At 38.5% G+C, this 19199-nt stretch overlaps 1 protein-coding gene across 5 annotated transcripts in view; it reads left to right on the top strand.

The window, feature by feature from the left end:
- The first annotated feature begins 3517 nt into the window (after window positions 1–3517).
- The window catches only part of RFX3 (regulatory factor X3), a 332033-nt gene continuing 316351 nt past the window's right edge, over window positions 3518–19199 (top strand). For 2 of the 5 annotated variants that reach the window (XM_002689615.6, XM_024996136.2), the window contains exon 1: window positions 3518–4338. The gene's annotated coding sequence lies outside the window, so the exon portion shown is untranslated. Of the gene's footprint in view, window positions 7474–19199 lie in introns of all 5 variants that reach the window. The other 3 variants (XM_059889440.1, XM_059889441.1, XM_024996137.2) reach the window with 3 other exon arrangements.

A 19199-nucleotide genomic window follows, 5' to 3' on the forward strand; every position in this document is an offset into this window, starting at 1 on the left:
AATTGTGCCGTAGTTTGAGCATTCTTTGGCATTGCCTTTCTTTGGGATTGGAATGAAAACTGACCTTTTCCAGTCCTGTGGCCACTGCTGAGTTTTCCAAATTTGCTGGCATATTGAGTTCAGCACTTTCACAGCATCATCTTCCAGGATTTGAAATAGCTCAACTGGAATTCCATCACCTCCACTAGCTCTGTTCGTAGTAATGGTTTCTAATAATCTACACATAATCAGGGCTTCCTATTTTTCAAGTTGTTCAGATACAAATGTGTTAATCGATGTCTCTGCCATTCACTCCAAGCTGACAACAAAAACAATCCAAGATCAAAGGACACAGCATTTTAAATTCACAGATATTGACTTTGTACATTTTACTGACAGGAACAATATCTAGCCCATTTTTGATACTCAACAAAAAACTACGTATTGGCAGTTAATTAATGTGTCAAAGTATGTAAAGTATTTTTTGTTTAGGTACTTTTTCAATCCAGTGTGTATAACACTGTAACAGGTGATAAATGTTAGACACATGGCTGGGTATTTTCTCTGGTGTAACAAATTATTTTTTAACTATATGTGTAACATTTGTAAAGATATAGCTATATAAGCTTACAAATGACCACAACAGAGAAATGAATATAGGCAAAGGGATTTCTGACCTATTATAACTATTACATAACAAAACATGCATTTATAATCCAGCATGTTTCCAAATCTATAGCTTGAATTGGTTGTTTGGTGCTAACATTGAAAAATTCATAAATACAGGCTGGTTCCAAATAGGAAAAGGAGTTCGTCAAGGCTGTATATTGTCACCCTGCTTATTTAACTTATATGTAGACTACATCATGAGAAACGCTGGGCTGGAAGAAGCACAATTTGGAATCAAGACTGCTGGGAGAACTATCAATAACCTCAGATATGCAGATGACACCACCCTTATGGCAGAAAGTGAAGAGGAACTAAAAAGCCTCTTGATGAAAGTGAAAGAGGAGAGGGAAAAAGTTGATTTAAAAGCTCAACATTCAGAAAACTAAAATCATGGCATCTTGTCCCATCACTTCATGGGAAATAGATGGGGAAACAGTGGAAACAGTGTCAGACTTTATTTTGAGGGGCTCCAAAATCACTGCAGATGGTGATTGCAGCCATGAAATTAAAAGACGCTTACTCCTTGGAAGGAAAGTTATGACCAACCTAGATAGCATATTAAAAAGCAGAGAGCACTTTGCCAACAAAGGTCCATCTAGTCAAGGCTATGGTTTTTCCAGTGGTCATGTATGGATGTGAGAGTTGGACTGTGAAGAAAGCTGAGCACCGAAAAATTGATGCTTTTGAACTGTGGTGTTGGAGTAGACTCTTGAGAGTCCCTTGGACTGCAAGGAGATCCAACCAGTCCAATCTAAAGGTCAGTCCTGGGTGTTCTTTGGAAGGAATGATGCTAAAGCTGAAACTCCAGTACTTTGGCCCCCCTCATGCGAAGAGTTGACTCATTGGAAAAAACTCTGAATCTGGGAGGGATTGGGGGCAGGAGGAGAAGGGGACAACAGAGGATGAGATGGCTGGATGGCATCACCGACTAGATGGACCTGAGTTTGAGTGAACTCCTGGAGTTGGTGGTGGACAGGGAGGCCTGGCGTGCTGCGATTCATGGGGTCGCAAAGAGTCGGACATGACTGAGCGACCGAACTGAACTGAATCTTATTATGATTAGAACTAATACTCTGAATTATTCTAAAACGGAGAAATATTCTAAATCCTAACTTTAAAAGAACTCACTTAAAATATTTATCTACAACCCAGGAAAATGCCAAATGAGGATGTAGGTTAAAAAAACAAACTCTATGCAGCTTAAAACTGATGTTACAAAGTCCTCACACAAAGGTCACACACTTTTCCTAAAGCAGAGTTCCTCAAAGTACTCTTGAGATAGTTTTGCACAAGCTTCATTATGTGGTTTTCTTGTCCGCAGATTATAATCAGTAAATTAAAAGGGTGGGGAGGATAATGAAATTATGTTAACAGCAGTAAGAAGCAACAGCTGACAGTCAGGGAAGGGATGGGGAAACTATAATAGAACTAAAAAAGCTATTCAGAGCTGTGTAGTGTGAGCAAACAGGAACGCTCACCATTACAGGAATAGAGAGACTTTAGCTGTAAATGTAATGAAATGAATATTCATAATGACTACCAGTTTTCATATAGCTGGAATGCATACTTTATTTCCTACGTGTACGTCGAAACTATCATTCTAAATATGAAGAGTTTAACTGCTGTTGGTCACCGTGTCATCTGTCTCAGATTGGAAGGGCCTACTACCACAGTGGGTCATGAACCTTTCCGTTTTAGCGCTGTGTTCAATCCTGTTCACTATTACATTGTAACACATAAGAAACTCTGTAACTCATTATGAGATTACCAAAGGCAACATTACTTTCTTGAATCTATTGTTCAGCTGATTCATAAAATACTCTTATCTAATACTCCATGGTGCAAAATTGTAAAATAAAACCACTGACTTTTAGTTAAGACTGTACCTTCTCCAAAATGAGTATTATGTACCTGATGGTGGTGTTGTGAGGATTAAATGAGATAATGCATGCAAAACACTAAGCACAACGTCTGGGGCAGAATAAAACTTCGGAAACGGTAGCTATTATTTTAGCAGGCCCCAAACCCTCATTCTGAAGGTGCAAAAATTAAGCCTCAAGAGAACTGACTTCCTAATACTCGAATATCCAAGTTATTGTCCTGCATAAGCAGCTTAGCTGCCTGTGTTGGTTTGGTGTATTGGCAGGGCCTGAGGGCATATTTCTGCAGGATTCTTGTCTGCTGGGAATTGGGGGAATATGGTTGAACCCTGTGGCGTTAGAGGCTAATTCGATACCAATGGGGGTTCGAGACAGTTGTGTGCTAACAATATCCATCACCAAGGGAAGCCATTCGTCTATCTCAAAACACCCGGAAGGAGCAAGACCCTTAGTACAGCAGGTTGTTAGGGAACCGGCGACCGGGACGAGGCTAGTAGTAGGACACGGGGTTGAGCTCAAATCCTGCTTTGGTCAGCTTCAAAAAGGGACGAGCACTTAAGAGGGCTGAAGATAACGGGGCTCTAGGAACAGACTAGGTCACCCCACCTCCCAACGCCTTTCCCGGAGGGGGCCCGCCATGCGTTTTCGCGTTCGGGAGAGACCGATTTCTCGTTCCTTAGTGGCGCTTACTCCCCGCCCTGTAGGTAGGGAGGGAGTCAAAACCTCGCCTCTTCGCTCCTGAGGGCCGGAAGAGCTTGGACCTTCCCGGTGCGCGCCACGCCGCGGCTGGAAGGCGGGAGGCCGGCGCGCAGCCCACGCGCGCCCCGCGTTCGCCCGCTCTAAAATGGCGGCGGAGGCAGCTCGCTCACGCCCCGCCGCCCGCGCTCCTCCGAGTCGTGGCCCCGGGAGGCGGGAGTGGGCCGGAATGCGCGAGGGCGGCGTGGACCCTCCAATCCAGAGCTTTCCCCACCGCCCCGGCACGCTAGAAGTCAGCAGGCGACCGCTACCGGGAATACAGCCGGCGCCTCAGAAGCGGGAGGGGTAGCTAACGAAAAAGTGAGGGTAAAAAAGAGAGCGAGCGAGCGGCGGCACATCCGGGAGCCTACGCCCGCTCCGCCCCGGAAATGATGTTTATATGGGGGGCGAGGTCTCTCTTCAAAGTGGATTCTTCCCCAGCTGTAGCTGGTTGTCTCACAAGGTGTCTGGAATCGTCCTCAACAGCCCCTCTCCTGGGTTAGCCGTTACAGTCTCCCGCTCTGAGGCTTCTTGGCACAATGCAGGCTGCTGCGACTGGTAGCTCTCGTTTCACAGAAAGTATCCCTCGCGCTACGGCCCTAAATTTGTCCTCCAGCCTCGCTAGGGCGTGTAGTAGTGTACCTCCGAGGGGAATCTGGGGGTAACCTCAGCCCCTGCCAAACCTAGCGCATCTCTTTGGAATCCTTTCTCGGAAACCTGCTCTCGCTCCTCCCGGTAACTCGGTTCGGGGGTTGTCCGTCACGGAACTGAGCCCGCCCCTTCCGGCTGCTAGCCGGCCCGCCTCCTCCTCTCTTCCCTCCCCCACCCCTCCCCGTGCGAGTGTCTCCCTCTCCCTCTCGCTCCCTCTCTCTTCTCCCTCTCTCTCTCTTTTGTGAGTTATAGCAACCGTTGCCTTGTGAATCAAGCGCCATAGTCACCGTAGTCCTGGCGACTGTTACCCATCAACAACAACTACTCCTCTCCTCCTCCTCCTCCTCCTCCTCCTCCTCTTCCTCCTCCCCACCACCACCATCTCCATCACCCACCAACAACACCACAATAATCCACAGCCAAGGTGAATATTCTTCGGTCTCTACATGTGTGTGGGAGCGTGTGGATGCGTGTGAACGCTTGTGTCCGTGCGTGTGTGTGTCCGTGTGTGTGCGAGCCGAGTGTGGCTGTGCGGGGGTCTCACTTCTGACACCGGGGCTGCAGCTGCGGCGCCGCTGCCGAGGGGCTCGTCCCCCGGGCTTGTTTACAATGGACCGTGCGCGCCGCGGCTGGGTCGGGGGTGTGGGCGCCGCGCCGCCCGCCCGCCGGCCCTGTCCCTCCGCGGCCGCGCTTCAGGGATGGAGCGGGAGCTCGGGGGGCTGCGAGCGGAGTGGGAGAGGGAGCCACAGTTCTGCGCTGCGGACGGTGGAGCTCTCCCCTAGGTCTGGGGCTGAGGAGGAGGGCCAGGTGAAGAGAGGATTTTTTTCCCCTTTTCTTTCTTTAATTTTCTTGTTTTTCAAAGCTGCATGGTCCCTGCTTCTTTTAAAACCGAAATAGACAACAGTGTGCAAGGGGGGACCCAAGAGGTGGTGTTTTGTTGTTGTTGTTCACTTGTGGGGCCTTGTTACGGGTTTTGTTGTTTTTATCCTTATACAACGGTGAACTTTTCTCACCGCCTATACCCTTCATTTTTGCCCCTCTTTGCCTTGTGCTAAATGAGCTGCTCTTTTACCATCATCATCAGCTGCATGGTTTTCTTTTTTCTTTTAAAACTGTGTTTTCTTTGTGCTGCAAACAGTCTTAATATCCTTTCAGCACTCTTCCCTCCCCCCTTTCTTTTACCCCCACACCCCTTGCACACACACTGGAACCAGGGGCTTCTTGGCTGGGTTCTTTGCTGCACTGGGAAGAAGATCTTTTTTTTTTTTTTTAAGTCTCTCTCCTCTCTATGTCTCTCTTGGTGTGTTTGTGTGTGAGTGTGAGATTTAAACCGGATGCAGGGCATCTGGTACTTGGTTAGTAGTTATTGACAGTGCTTTATCCTTCATGTGGAGATGGGAGGGGTACTAGTGAGGTTCCATTTCACTTTGATGAACCTCCTTCCCCACAGTGGAGTGTTAACAATTTTCATTGTGGTTATGAGACTTTGTGTGTTACAAACAGGGAAAGGACAGAAGGAAGCTTTGTGAGAACTGTTTACAGTGTTATTTGTGACACTTACGGTACTTCTGAAGAGTTTTTTTTTTCTTTCTTCATCTTCTCTGTTCGTTTTCCTTTGAGAGTTGAAATTGAAGTCAAGTTGTTCATAAAGAATGTATGAAGCTACTCAACTTGAAACGTGTGTATATTTCACTTTCTTTGTGGCTGTTAAGATCTAGGCATGTGTGTACTTAACAGTCTTTTTAATATTAGTTTTTGGTTTTCTTTGGACAGTGACTTAAGCCTGCTGAAGAGAGAGAACTTTTCTTTTTAGGTCTTTCCTTCAAAATTCTATTTTTCTCTGTACATTTGAATATTTGTCAGTCCTCAAGTTATAGGCTCTTAGATACAGGTAGCCCAGTTTTAGAGATCCTGTAAATTTGTTCATTTTTCAGCGCAACGTTTAATTAATAGATCATGAGTAAAGAGTTTGATAGTGTGTGCTCAAGCAAATGTAATGTACTATTTTATTTGCACATATTGAAGTTTCCAAATTGAAATTTTTAAATACTTACTTAGTCTTTTTTTTCTAACAGCAAACCATATATTGATTTACCTGACAGAACAGACCGTGGATAATGTGACAGTATTAATTATTCTTGAGATTGTCAGTGAGCAAGTTGGGTAATTGTAATGCAATTTAAGGCTAATACTTTGTAAAATAAGAGTTAGAGTTTAAAAACTTTTCCTTTTTAAAATTAAATTCCTTGTGGTTGGTATTTTAAATGAAGATGATGTTGGTTCTGAACGAAGACTTTCTCAGAGCACTAAAATTTCTTTATATTTGTCGCCCCCTCCCCAACCTAGGTTTCATGCAAATCTCTAATACTAACCTGTATTTTTTTTCTGTTCAGGTGAGTGTCAAATGCCTGAACACTTTTGGCTGGTGAAGTTCCTGGGTCCTTATAAACTTTGAAGTTAATAGGAGTTTTTCTGTCTTTAGACAGTTTCAGACTTTATGCCATTTACATAATACATTTTCAGTCGAGTAGATTATATGCTATAATTTTATAGTTTAATGTTTTTATGGGCAGTGTCCAAGAACTTTTTTGAGGCATTTCACTCATTACAACTATCTCAGGTTTTTTTTTTTTTCCCCTCAGGTTTTCTCTAAGTTAGATTTTCATTCACAAGGTGTTTTGAGAGCAGAAGTTAATTTGAATTCTATTACTTATCTGTTACTAAAAGCACATATGTGATAGAAAAGTTGCTGTAGAGATGCCTTGGACGCAGGTGTGTCAACATTATTCATATGGATCAAGTAAATAATAGAAATACTAACAAAGGATAAATTTTTAAATTTAACATACCGATAAATACTTGGTAACACTTAAATTTTTTTTTTCTGTGATATTTTTCCTAGGAGAGACTATATTATGTGTTGATATTTGTGTTTGTATTAGACTAAAAAAACACCTGAAGTGTCCAAACTTTAAAACTAAAATTATTAAATAGGAGTTACTTGTAACTTATTTTGAATAGCTGAATATTTGTGATTCATTGTATGTCATAATGTCTGTCTCAGCCTTTTTATGTTATTGTGCCTATTGCATTAAATGGTATAGGCATATTTCTGTAGTGCATTTAAATGTATAACAGTAAACTAAAATGCACTTCTCAAATGCATCATTCCACAATGTTTTCATTATATGGGATGATTATGCTAATTAAAAAAGTAGTATATTATTCCTCCAGTATTCAAATACTCTTGTACTCAAAAGGTTTATAGTTAATAAGTTTAGGATATGCAAAAAACTTACAGTTTATGAATTTAATATATGTTAACCCTAAGCAATATTTTTTATAGAAGCATTTAATGGTAAAAAGGTATTGCTATTAAAAATTAGGAATTAAAACATGAATTTTGAATCAAAGATTTAATCTTTTATTTAAACAATACATGTTACAATTTGATAACATGTTTCATTGTTCTTCAGAAGGTTGATTTTTTATGTACTCTATACACTGTCAGCTGAAGAAATCAGTGGGTGGAGTTTGATTTTACATCTCAGAGTTTTTAGTAAGTATGTGTATATATGTGTGTGTATTTAAAAGAGAAGATAGAGTATCAATATGTAGGAAGAGTTTTAAAAAAACTTTTCTGAACCATGAAGTAAGAATGTTACTTTGTGTTTTTTTGTGTGTCTCTAGTGAGTATGTTACAAGAAATAAGAATACCAAACAAAGAAACTTTTCAAATTACAAAGTCTTCAAAGACATAAACTTTTACATTATGAAAAATCTGCTAGGTTTTTTTTGTTTTTTGTTTTGGTTTTTTTTGCTTGCTTGCTTTGTTTTTATGCTGAGCATTAGGCTAAAAATCCTCTGTATCTAGTTACTTTTAAAAATAAACAACTTAGTTTCCCTAATGGAAATATTTGTCTTTAACTCTTTGGTATAGAGTCCCAGTGGCTGTTGGAAAACAGATTTTAAATTCCTCTCTGTTCACAGGTGCATAGTGTTCCCATATTTTGGAAATCTAAGATTAAATGGATTTAACTAAATCTAGCTTTGTTAGGGACAGATGGCTGTTTTAAACAGGTGTCACTTTCGTTTCTAGTGCATTGTGTTGGGACTTCCAGTGGTTCACAGATGAGCTGTCTAAAGCAGGTGGCATCCTTTGCTTTTGTTCTTAGTAAAATATACTTTTGGAGTTAATTATTTTCCTAGGAAGAGTTGTTTTTCTTTTTAAAGTAAAGGTTTTGAACTATTCAAATTGAGATTCCTAATTTAATTAACATAACCTTTTTTTTTGAATATCATTCTGTTTTTGAGCTGTGTAAGCTGCAGGTCCTTTCAGAAAACACTTCAAATTCTTTAAACAGTGATAAATTCCATTTGAATCCAGAAAAAGTACTCAGGAGCACTTTACACAGTCAGTTTATCTGAAGCAAAAAGGCAGATTTGAATAAAGTGAAATTAGGGAACATGAAATTAGGTAACAAGTTAACTTTTGCTGTCCCATACTTGAATGTTTTTTTAGCATCATTATTTTAATTTAAATATTAAGTGTTGAGAACTGGTGTTGTTTTGTTGGTTACTTTAAATATTATCAAGTGAAAACATTTTCCTGACCTACTTTGATTATTACTATAAAGATTTTAGTGCTCTTTTTAAGTGAAAATTGTTCTTAAGCATTAATGTTTAAAAATATGTACTGAAATAAATAAGAGTATCAATCTATTGATTTTTAAGGTTCATATTTACTTGAATTCTATCCTTTTTTGGTGGAAATTTTATACATCTTACAACAGATGCACCAGAGGGTGCTATGCTGTTTGCAACAAGAGATTATTATCACAAAGAATGTGATCTGATTAGAACTTTTATTTAAAGAAAAAATTTAATTACATATGCATTCAAGCATATAATAGCCTTATTTCTTTGGAGTTTAAATTTAATATACTGTCTTAATTGGCAGTTTTATATCAAAGCCTGTCTCTCTGAACTAATATATATTAGCACAGTATAAAACAATATCAAGATTGATATCTTTGGTATCATCTGAATGTCAGCATTTGTCCTATACGCACATACATTTATGTTTTTATTAAGGTATTTTAATTTGTATCTAAAAAAAATTAGCTAACTTGAGAATCATACTATTTTGGCCGTGTGGCTTTGTACTCTGTAAATTGGTTCTTGTTGCACTATCAATATATTGTATATCCTTATAACATTTATATATGGCATAATTAGTGGTATGCTTTTTATGGTATAATCTAAAAAAAGCCATTTCAAAAGTATAAATTGTAATAATAGTTATCAGGCTAATTAACTCAACAGCAATAATAATAGAAACTGTCTGGAGAATTTGGTCCCTACTTCATGCTGTTAGAAGAGTCTGGTTTGAATATTTAACTTGGCTTTATTATCTGAAAAGTTTTAGATTCTCTGCTTTACTCTGTGCCTTATACTTCTAAACTGGAAGTGACCATATATTACTTTATGTTTCTGAGTATTTGTTCAGCAAGGTTTTTTAGAAGAACACTTGAATTCAGTCTTTGGGGTTCTTGCATCATTGACTTTACTTCTTCCGTAGTGCATGTGCGTGTAAGGTAAATACTGAAGCGGTAGTAGTCAGTGTTTTCCTCAAGTAAGCTTAGAAAGGCACAGTTATATCAAGTCAGCTTTTCTCCAGATGATGGATTTATGTGTACTGTAGTTCCACATTTAAGTACAATCAGCAAAATGTGATTTTTTTTTTAGAAGTGCCTTTATAAGACATAGTATTTCATGTGTTGAAACGCCGCCGAGACTCCAAAACATCAATAGAGAATAACAATTTTTAAAGTATTAGTCTTGTTAAAATAGATTAGGCATTTCTCCTCAAAAATATGGTCCTACTAATTCATTAACAGAATTGGTTAATGAATACATTATTAAATTGGCATAACCAACTTTTGCTGCTAAGAATTTAAAGTATTATGACATTGTTTCAAAACCTTTATATTTGATGTTTTATATTTCATATCAAACTATAAGACATATTTCATGAAAAATCAGTTAAAAAGTTGGAATGTATTTAGAGTATCAAATAGGTGTGTGTTTTGTTTTTAAAATAGATTAAGGGTAAATATATTGGTTAAAAACACAAGGCTTTGGATGCAGATTTCAGATGATTTTATCAGCTGTGGAACCTTGGACAGGTTATTTCCCTTCGTTTGGCCTCAGTTTTCTCATCTCAAAAATGGATGTCTTAGCCTGCCTTACAGAGTTTTGTGAAGAGTAAAGGAGCTAATTTATGTAATGTGCTTTGTTCAGTACTTGACACAGAATATATGCCTAGGGGCTCAGTGGTAAAGAATCTGTCTGCCAGTGTAGGAGACATAGGAGATGTGGGTTCGATCCCTGGGTCAGGAGGATCCTCTGAAGGAGGAAGTGGCAACCCACTCCAGTATTCTTGCCTGAGAAATCTCATGGACAGAGAATCCTGTTGGGCTACAGTCCATGGGGTTGCAAAGAGTTGGACACGATTTGGGAACTGAACATGCAGGCACCCATGCACACACATGTTCAATACATGTTGGCTCTTATGGAATACTGAGAAAATACCCAGTCTAAAATTTCTTTGAATATGCTATTGGGTCATAAGTTGTGAAAGATTTTGCTCACTGACCTACATATTAAATGATTATTCCCTTTCCTTCCTTTTAAAAATAAATCAAAGAGACCGAAGCTATCAACTGTAGGCTTGGATCACCATTTAATGACCAGTCTTGTTTTTACACTGAATTAATAGGATGCTGGGGCTTCCCAGCTGGTGCAGTGGTAATGAATCATCCTGCCAGTGCAGGAGATGCTGGAGACCCAGGTTTGATCCCTGGGTTGGGGATACCCCTTGAATGAGGAAATGGCAACCCACCCCAGTATTCTTGCCTGTAAAATCCCATGGACAGAGGAGCCTGTGGGCTAAAGTCCATGGGGTTGCAAAGAGTCAGACCCGAGTGAGTGATTGAGCACACACAATAGGGTGCTAGCCCAAAGTTCTGTTTTAGTTATCTACAGCCTTATTATAATGGATTCTTTTTATGTTGGATACCTTTTCTGGTCTAGGGATCTCAGACTGAGAATTAATGGTGTAACACTTCATAAACTCTTACACTTCCCTATTGTCCAATTTATATTTTCCCTTTCACATCTATTACACATGAATTCATTTGAAAACATTTTGAGCCCTACTTATATAAAATGCAGTCATTAATATATAATGATGACAATAGTTGTATAAAGATGAGTTCACCAAGGGGTTATTCCCAATTATAATGCACTGCTTAGAATTGTTATTGTAACAACAGTAGAAAAGTGTGTGAGGTCACCATTTATATACCTGTAGCAATAAGTAATTTTAGAAGAGTTTGCCAACCCAAATCTTGGGGTATAAAGTAACCTCAAGAATGTTATTTTGTAAAACATGTAATATGAAATTATAGAGGAAAAATAACACCTTTGGTTTCCTTTGTTAGGGCATTAAAGATGTTGAAAGAATCATTTTAGTTGACTGCTATATCTAAAGTTACTGTTCAGTAAGCTTGCTATGTTTCTATTTTTCTAAGCACTTTGACTAAGAATGAAATGTTTTTCTCATTTTAGAGTGATCTAAATAGCCCCAATCTTTCTCAAAGTGGAAATATAATTTATCCATTACAGTTGAAAATTTACCTGATACTGTGTGTCATCATTTTTGCTGAAGCATTGTATACTGTACAGGCTTTTTGCCCATCACCCTCATCTTACCTACTCCCATCCTTCCGCTTCTGTTCAGTGTTTAATTAATTATATGACTCCTTTACATTATTTTTATAGATAATTAGTCCCGACTTATAAAGTAGGCAGACTCTCGGCTCAGCCATCTCTGCTTCCTTTCGCCAGTGAATCTAACATACATTTTCAAGGGAGCTTTTGGAAAAAGGTTGGAAATGTGACTTAGATGGTAAGATTATATATCATTCTTACCAGTTTCATTCATCTGTTATCTTTGTAAACTTTGTCCTCTTGAACAAATTCATATCCTTGTTCCACTAATGATGTAGCCTGAGCGTAATTATGCTCCACAAGTTTCTCTTCCTAGTCCCGGCTATGTACTGGCCTCTGGCTAAGCACTTCTGGTTGACTCTTGCTCTAGTCCCAGAATACCTTGTTTGCATAGTCACATGTGCCTGCCCATTGCTGACTTTTAACTCCTGGATTCTTTTTTCTCTGCTTTCATTAGAAGCTGTAATTTGTTGTTGTTTAGTCATTAAATCTTGTCTGACTCTTTTGTGACCTCATGGACTGTCGCCTGCCAGGCTCCTGTGTCCATGGAATTTCCCAGGCAAGAATACTGGAGTGGGTTGCTATTTCCTTCTCCAAGGGATCTTTCCGACCCAGAGATCGAACCTGTATCTCCTACATTGCAAGTGGATTCTTTACTGCTGAGCCACCAGGGAAGTCGGCCAGAAGCTGTAATACCCAGTCAGTATTGCTTGCCTTGACTTCACAGTACTTGGTTGAGATTAAGAGAGGTCTTCCTGTTTAGGCAAAAATGGTCAAGGGATAATAGGAGCTAAGAGTGAGGCAGCTTACCTGAAAATGAAAATACATTGGTTGGAGAGGAGACAAATACACTGACAGGTGATATGCAAGGAGAAGATAGGGGAACTAGGCTGAGAAATAAAGGTCTTCAAGCACCAGCCAAAGAACAGTAAAGAGGAGGGAAAAAAGCTTCTGTGCTGATATGCAGTCTGCCAGTAAGTGAAAAACCTTAGGCTAGTCACTTAACCCCCCTAGGTCTCAGTTTCTCCATTTGTAAACTGAAACAGTAGGGCTGTGTGATCTCTAAAGCCCTTTCCAGCACTAATCGTCTATGATTCCCTGGTGAGATTGGCGTGGGGAAAAGGGAAACATGCCAATAACATGGAGCCTGGAATCAGTGTTGCCTTTACTGATGGCATTTTGCTTGCGTGTTGTTTCTTCTGATAAGAACAACAAAGAAAACCCAGAGCCTGGGTCTAGCATAATGTCCATGTCTATGGCACAGCCTCAGAAGCTTCCACTATTTCAGTGGGCCCTGAGGGAAGCTGTGGCCAGGTGCCCTGATTTCCTCACCCACATAGGAATAAGCTGAGTCTTGCAGCTTGAGCTCCTGCCGCGCCAGCTCCTTTATGTCTCTGTGCCAGACAAGTGTCTGACAGTTGGGGCTCCTGCCTGTTGCTCACCAATGAAGGTAGTTAAAACAGGACATGATTTCCCAACTCTGTGGATAGGCAAATTGACAGGGAAAGTGAGGGCATGGAAGATAAGTTCTCTCTGTGAGCTTTGTTCACTCTCATTAGAAGTAGTAAAAATTAATTTAGTTTCTGTTGGTCTCATTTTTCAATATTTCTTCCCCAGTTACTAAAGCCTTGACTTTTTTTCTTCCCTTCATACTATTCGGCTACTTTTGAGAAGAGCTAAAATCCTGTCAAGGAGACTGAGTGAGTTCTTGGGCTTCTTGACTGCTTTTGGGGCCATGCTGTGGGATGCATTGGCAATCATTGTTGCTTTTTGCTTTCTGAATATTGTTTATACTTGGATATGCATTTTTTAAATTCAGGTTTTTTGGCAGAGAAATTATGTCTTTTGGTCAAGAAGTATGCATTTCATAACTTAAAAAAATCTTTATTGGAATATACTTGACTTAAAATGTTGTGTTAGTTTCAAGTGTATAGCAAGATGAATCAGTTATACACACATATATATCCACTCTTTTTTAGATTCTTTTTCCGTAGAGGTCATTACAGGGTATTGAGTAGAGTTCCCTGTGCCATAGGGTAGGTTCTTACTAGTTATCTGTTTTATATATAGTAGTGTGTATATGTCAGCCCCAATCTCCCAGTTTAATCCCTTCCTTCCCCTTTCCCACTTGGAAACCGTAAGATTTGTTTTCTACATCAGTGACTCTGTTTCTGCTTTGTAAATAAATTCATTTATACTATTTTTTAGATACCAAATATGATATTTGTCTTTGTCTGACTTACTTCACTCAGTACTTTATTTGGCAAGTGCACTTACAAGATTTTAGAGGCTTTTTCATGAGTTCATTAATATAAGTCTGACGTTCTGTTCTATCTCACCTTACCTCTCTTACTAGTTTAATAAGGGGTATATGAAAGATTAACAGATTTTAATCATTACTTTTAATATTTGAATGCTATTTTTTATTGATTAATAGAAATGTATTCAAGTTTCTGAATTACAGATCTGAATGCTTGATGGCTTCAAACATTCAGTATAAAACTATCATCCTTAAAAATGCATCTGGCCCTCTCAGTCTCAGTCAGCATAGTTTATGTTAACATGCAATTAGAAACCCTTTGCTTCTCAGTTAAATTTGTTTCTTCAATGCTTTAGTTGTGGGGGTGGTGAGGGAGGCTGCTGGAGCGGGGCAGGAAGAAAGAGATACATGTAGAAATTATATCCTGTTTCCATGATTGAATATTAGTGCTTTGCATACTCTATCCAGTTGGTTTTCTGGACTGTAAAGTTTTGGTGGAAATAAAGATTAGAGTGGGGATTGCAGGGCATGTGGGGTGGGGTGCGGAACAAATGACTTAGGTGACACAGTATTTCTTACAGATCTGTTTCCTTTCCTGTGTTGTAGTATTAATCAGGGTATGTACACTTTTGGACGATAGGCATTTTATTATTTCATATTTGATTCCTTTTCTCCTAAAAACTTGACTGTATCTGTATATGTATGTTGTATATACAACACCCTTTGTATATTGGTATGCAGTAATATCTTTCTCTTTTAAAAAGAGTCTGTATTGTGATTTAGCCCTGCACAGATTTAGAAAGGTAGGAGTAAATAGTGAGAAATGTAGTTTCTGTGCTAGATAACAGAAATGATTCCTTAAATTCACCTCTCTACATTTTTCTTTGATAGATTGTTTTGTGGATATATATTTTTTGCAATAAAATCTAGATTATTCCTTTATTCCTGCTGAGGCTTACATTTTAAAAGAACCAAAGACTGTAGTCTGTCACATCAGGCTTTCACTGATTGACATCTGATTATATCTGATAACAATCTTGGAGATGAGTTTTAATGAAGTGTCAGCATAAGAGTCATTAAAAAAACACATGAAAAGATAGTATATTAGTGATCTTAAAATCACTTTTACATTTTAAATATACAATATGCATATTTGACGTGCTGTGATGAAAACCCAACATGAAATATTAATACACAGACACCAGATAAAGTGAGATTATTTGTTTTGATCATGTAACATGATCACATTATATGCTTTTAAAGGACATTTTAAAACATGATATTTTGTTTAACAAGTCATATTTCTAGGGTGTACTTTCATTAAGAAAACTGGATTTTAGCTTATATGTAGTGTTTGTGTATGTGTATATGTTTGTGTGTAGACCTTTGGAAAATCATTTTAATTGGTACTTCAGAACTTTGGTCAACACTTTTTGCCCACTGATTTTTGTATTTTGCGTATCTTGGAACAATATTAGTGTTATTTTCTTGAAGCAGAGAAAATTAGGGGACTTTGTGGCTTAAGTTCTTTGAATGACCTTTCTGTGAATTGGGGAACAATTTTTAATAGTGCCTCACATTATACAGTGATATTTAAAGGCTACCTTAACTTAACAAAGGCCATGAATGCTGAAATTGAATTGAATTGTTAAAGGCAAAAATTGTAACTCTGATTATAGTAGGTTAAGATAATGTGTTGCTGGATCAACATTTGATCTTTTATTTTCAGAAATCTGCCTCGTTTGAAATTTACAACCTTTTAAATAATGTTTAATGAGTAGAACTGTATAATAGATGTGGATTTATATTTCAGCAAAGGTTTGAGAGGTAGATGGTTTGGAAGTCAGGTGGGATTTTATCTTTGAAGTTGGGAGGTGATGTATTTTAATATTTTTTGATTGGATTAGATTTACTTGAGTACTTACTGGTCTTGATAGAAATGCCAGTGACTGTGGAATGGAGATGATCAGAGACATTTGTGGGAGGAGGTCATTATATTGATCCTGACATGTCACTCAACCTTCCTTCATGCTGTCCTTGATAAACTTTAAAGTGAAGACATCTTTTTTGGATAATATGAACCTGTGATATTGTGTTTTTGTTAATTTACATGGCTGTCTGGAATTTCCCAAATCCTACCACAGCCTTGTGTGATGCATTGTCCATGAGCTTCGGAAGCTCCAGCATAAGTTTTGGTTTATAAATCTTAGAAAGAATGATAATTGATGACTAGGCATGCCTAGCAACCCACTCCAGTCTTCTTGCCTAGAGAATCCCAGGGACGGAGGAGCTTGGTGGGCTGCCATCTATGGGGTTGCACAGAGTCAGACACGACTGAAGTGACTTAGCAGCAGCAGCAGGCATGCCAAGAACAACACCTTAATCTGAAGGAATGGGATAAGATGAGGGTAGTTTGGTAATTTCCAATCATATACTTGGAAAAATTAGACAGGAATAACAACTCGTACAGTATAGAGAAAAAGAAGGGTGATGTTAGGGGCCACATAGGAAATTCACTTGGCCAGATTAAGCATATTTAGTAATATTACTGCTATCATTAATACCATTATTTATAATATTTTATTCTATAATATTGTAGCAGAGACATAAGAACACTTTGATATGTTAGTCTATAAGCTTGTAGTTTTATATCTTTGTTCTTTAGCTTTATTTTTGAATGAGAAATTAAGGATTTATATCAATGTGTATTTAGTGCCAGTACTGTTTTGGTTAATTTAGGAATCCTGAAATGGCTTGGCTTTCTATTGGGTTTTAAGGAATGTTTTAAAAGAAAAGTGAAAAATTAGGTATTTGATACAAAATTAGATATTCTTGGCTAGGTGGACATATTTTTTAAGATCTGAAATTTTAGAAGGCAGAAATTATCGAGATGATATTTAGACATCAGGAGGGATTTAAAACAAAGGATTGGAGGAGACATTGAAAATGCAGTTAGATGAAACCTTGAAATAAAGGTTAAAAATAAGGTGAGATGGATAAATCAAAATACGAATGGTGTAATAATTTGTTAGATGAATAATCACTTCTTGGCCTTACTATGATTTTAACAAATAGAGGAAGCTGAGAAACAAATTATACTTAAGTTTCTTATGGGCACCACATTTGTTTTTTTGTCTGAAATATTTACAATAATGTCTGAGACCTTTGACTATTATTGTATGGGACTTTACTATTAATGTTGTATATAGAAAAAGAATTAAACTGAGAAATTACATCAGAGTTTTCTTGTAATTCTTTTATTGTTACAAAGTTAAATGTTAGTATAAAAAATTAATATATTCCATTAGAGTATCTGATTAGTGTATATGATATCCAAAGTAGTTAACGTTTGGGAAGCCAGTGTATAGTGAAAAACTGTGTACCATAAATGTATATATTCTTAAAACTTCCTTATTTTGAAATTTTAAAAACTAATAGTGGAGCATATAGAATAGTATAGTGAACCCTTATGGGTCTGTCTCTCAGACCTAACTATTATTACGTTCTGTTGTTTTTAAAGCTGTATAATATGAAATAATTTGTTGATTGAAATGAACTTGAATCACACTTTGTTTAACATTGCTCTGAAGAAGTTTGAGTCAAATGTTAAGAACAGATTCAGTGTAGCCTTGAAACCATGGAAACCATGCTTTCATTAATTTAAGACAAAATATTTAAGAGTGATTGATCTTCGTGTTGTTTCTTCTCAGCAAAGCATTTGTACATTAGGAAGTTTCTTCTCATTTGTTGGTCAAGTCCTTTGTTTATTAATTGCAGCCTCTTCTACTTGGAATCTACCTGTCATTACTAAAGGGAGTAAGTGCACAGCTGCAGCCCTTGTTCACAGGGCACAGGAAAACAACTGTCTTTATATACACCTGCTAGAGGTGAAAGGGATTACTGTTTTGTACATCATTCTTTTAACTTGTTTTTGGGTAGATTTGGATGAACTGTTAAGAGCCATTTTGTAAGGTGACAGGGAAGAGACCATTTATCTTCGGAATATTCCCTTTAGAGTTAGCTATTCAGTTGCTTGGAGAAGGCAATGGCACCCCACTCCAGTACTCTTGCCTGGAAAACCCCATGGACAGAGGAGCCTGGTGGGCTGCAGTCCATGGGGTCGCTAAGAGTCTGACACGACTGAGCGACTTCACTTTCACTTTTCACTTTCATGCATTGGAGAAGGAAATGGCAACCCACTCCAGTGTCCTTGCCTGGAGAATCCCAGGGACGGGGGAGCCTGGTGGGCTGCCGTCTCTGGGGTCGCATAGAGTCAGACACGACTGAAGCGACTTAGCAGCAGCAGCAGCAGCATTCAGTTACTTGGATATAATAGAACATAAAGGAAGAGACATCCATTGGTAAGAGTTACTGTACTGAAAACTTATGACATCATTCAAAGCAATTTAGTGTTTTTTTATTGTCTTCAGAGAATGAGGAGGGTCCCTTAGTTTTATTATTTCACTGAAGTTTTGTTGTTGAGTCGCTAAGTCGTGTCCGACTCTTTGTGACCACATGGACTGTAGCCCACCAGGCCCCTCTCCATGGGATTTCTCAGGCAAGAATTCTGGAGTGGGTTGCCATTTCCTTCTCCAGGGGGTCTTCACAACTGAGGGATCGAACTTGCATCTCCTGCTTTTTGCAGGTGAATTCTTTACCAGTGAGCCACTAGGGAAGCCCGTGACTGAAGTCAGGCGGTATAAAAGAAGCTTATTTCCAATGCTGGAGTCTATTCCCCCTTGCCAAATCCATTATTCATGTTGAAAATTATGCTGTAATGAGCAGAATAATATGTGTAACAAATAATGATTAATGTCATTTTGTATGTTGATAAGGGAAGAGAACCAACTATCTTTATATTTTAATGTAATTTAGAAACTAAGCAGTTCCTAACGTGAGAAAATCATGTTGCTCTACTTACGCTCTATTGGAGTAACTCCCCAGTAGCAAACAATGTTCTGATTTGGGAGAACACCATGAGAAGGAAAGCTATGTCAAATAATTGACTTCTGTTTTAGAACCTGAACCTGTCTGCATAACAGCTAAGCTTTTGAGTCTGAAGCTGGAGCTTCAGATCGCCTAGAAAGAATGTTTTCCTTTCTCAGGGACCCAGCTTCAGCCTTTCTCCCTGTTTCTGCCTAACTACTCTATATTCTTCTGCCTCTTCACTATGTCTGGTCAGCACAGCTAAACAAAAGGGGTAGCCAGGATGCTAGAGTAGAGATTAAAGA

The sequence above is a fragment of the Bos taurus genome, chromosome 8 (assembly GCF_002263795.3).
Source record: "Bos taurus isolate L1 Dominette 01449 registration number 42190680 breed Hereford chromosome 8, ARS-UCD2.0, whole genome shotgun sequence".
NCBI classification, from domain to species: Eukaryota; Metazoa; Chordata; class Mammalia; order Artiodactyla; family Bovidae; genus Bos; species Bos taurus.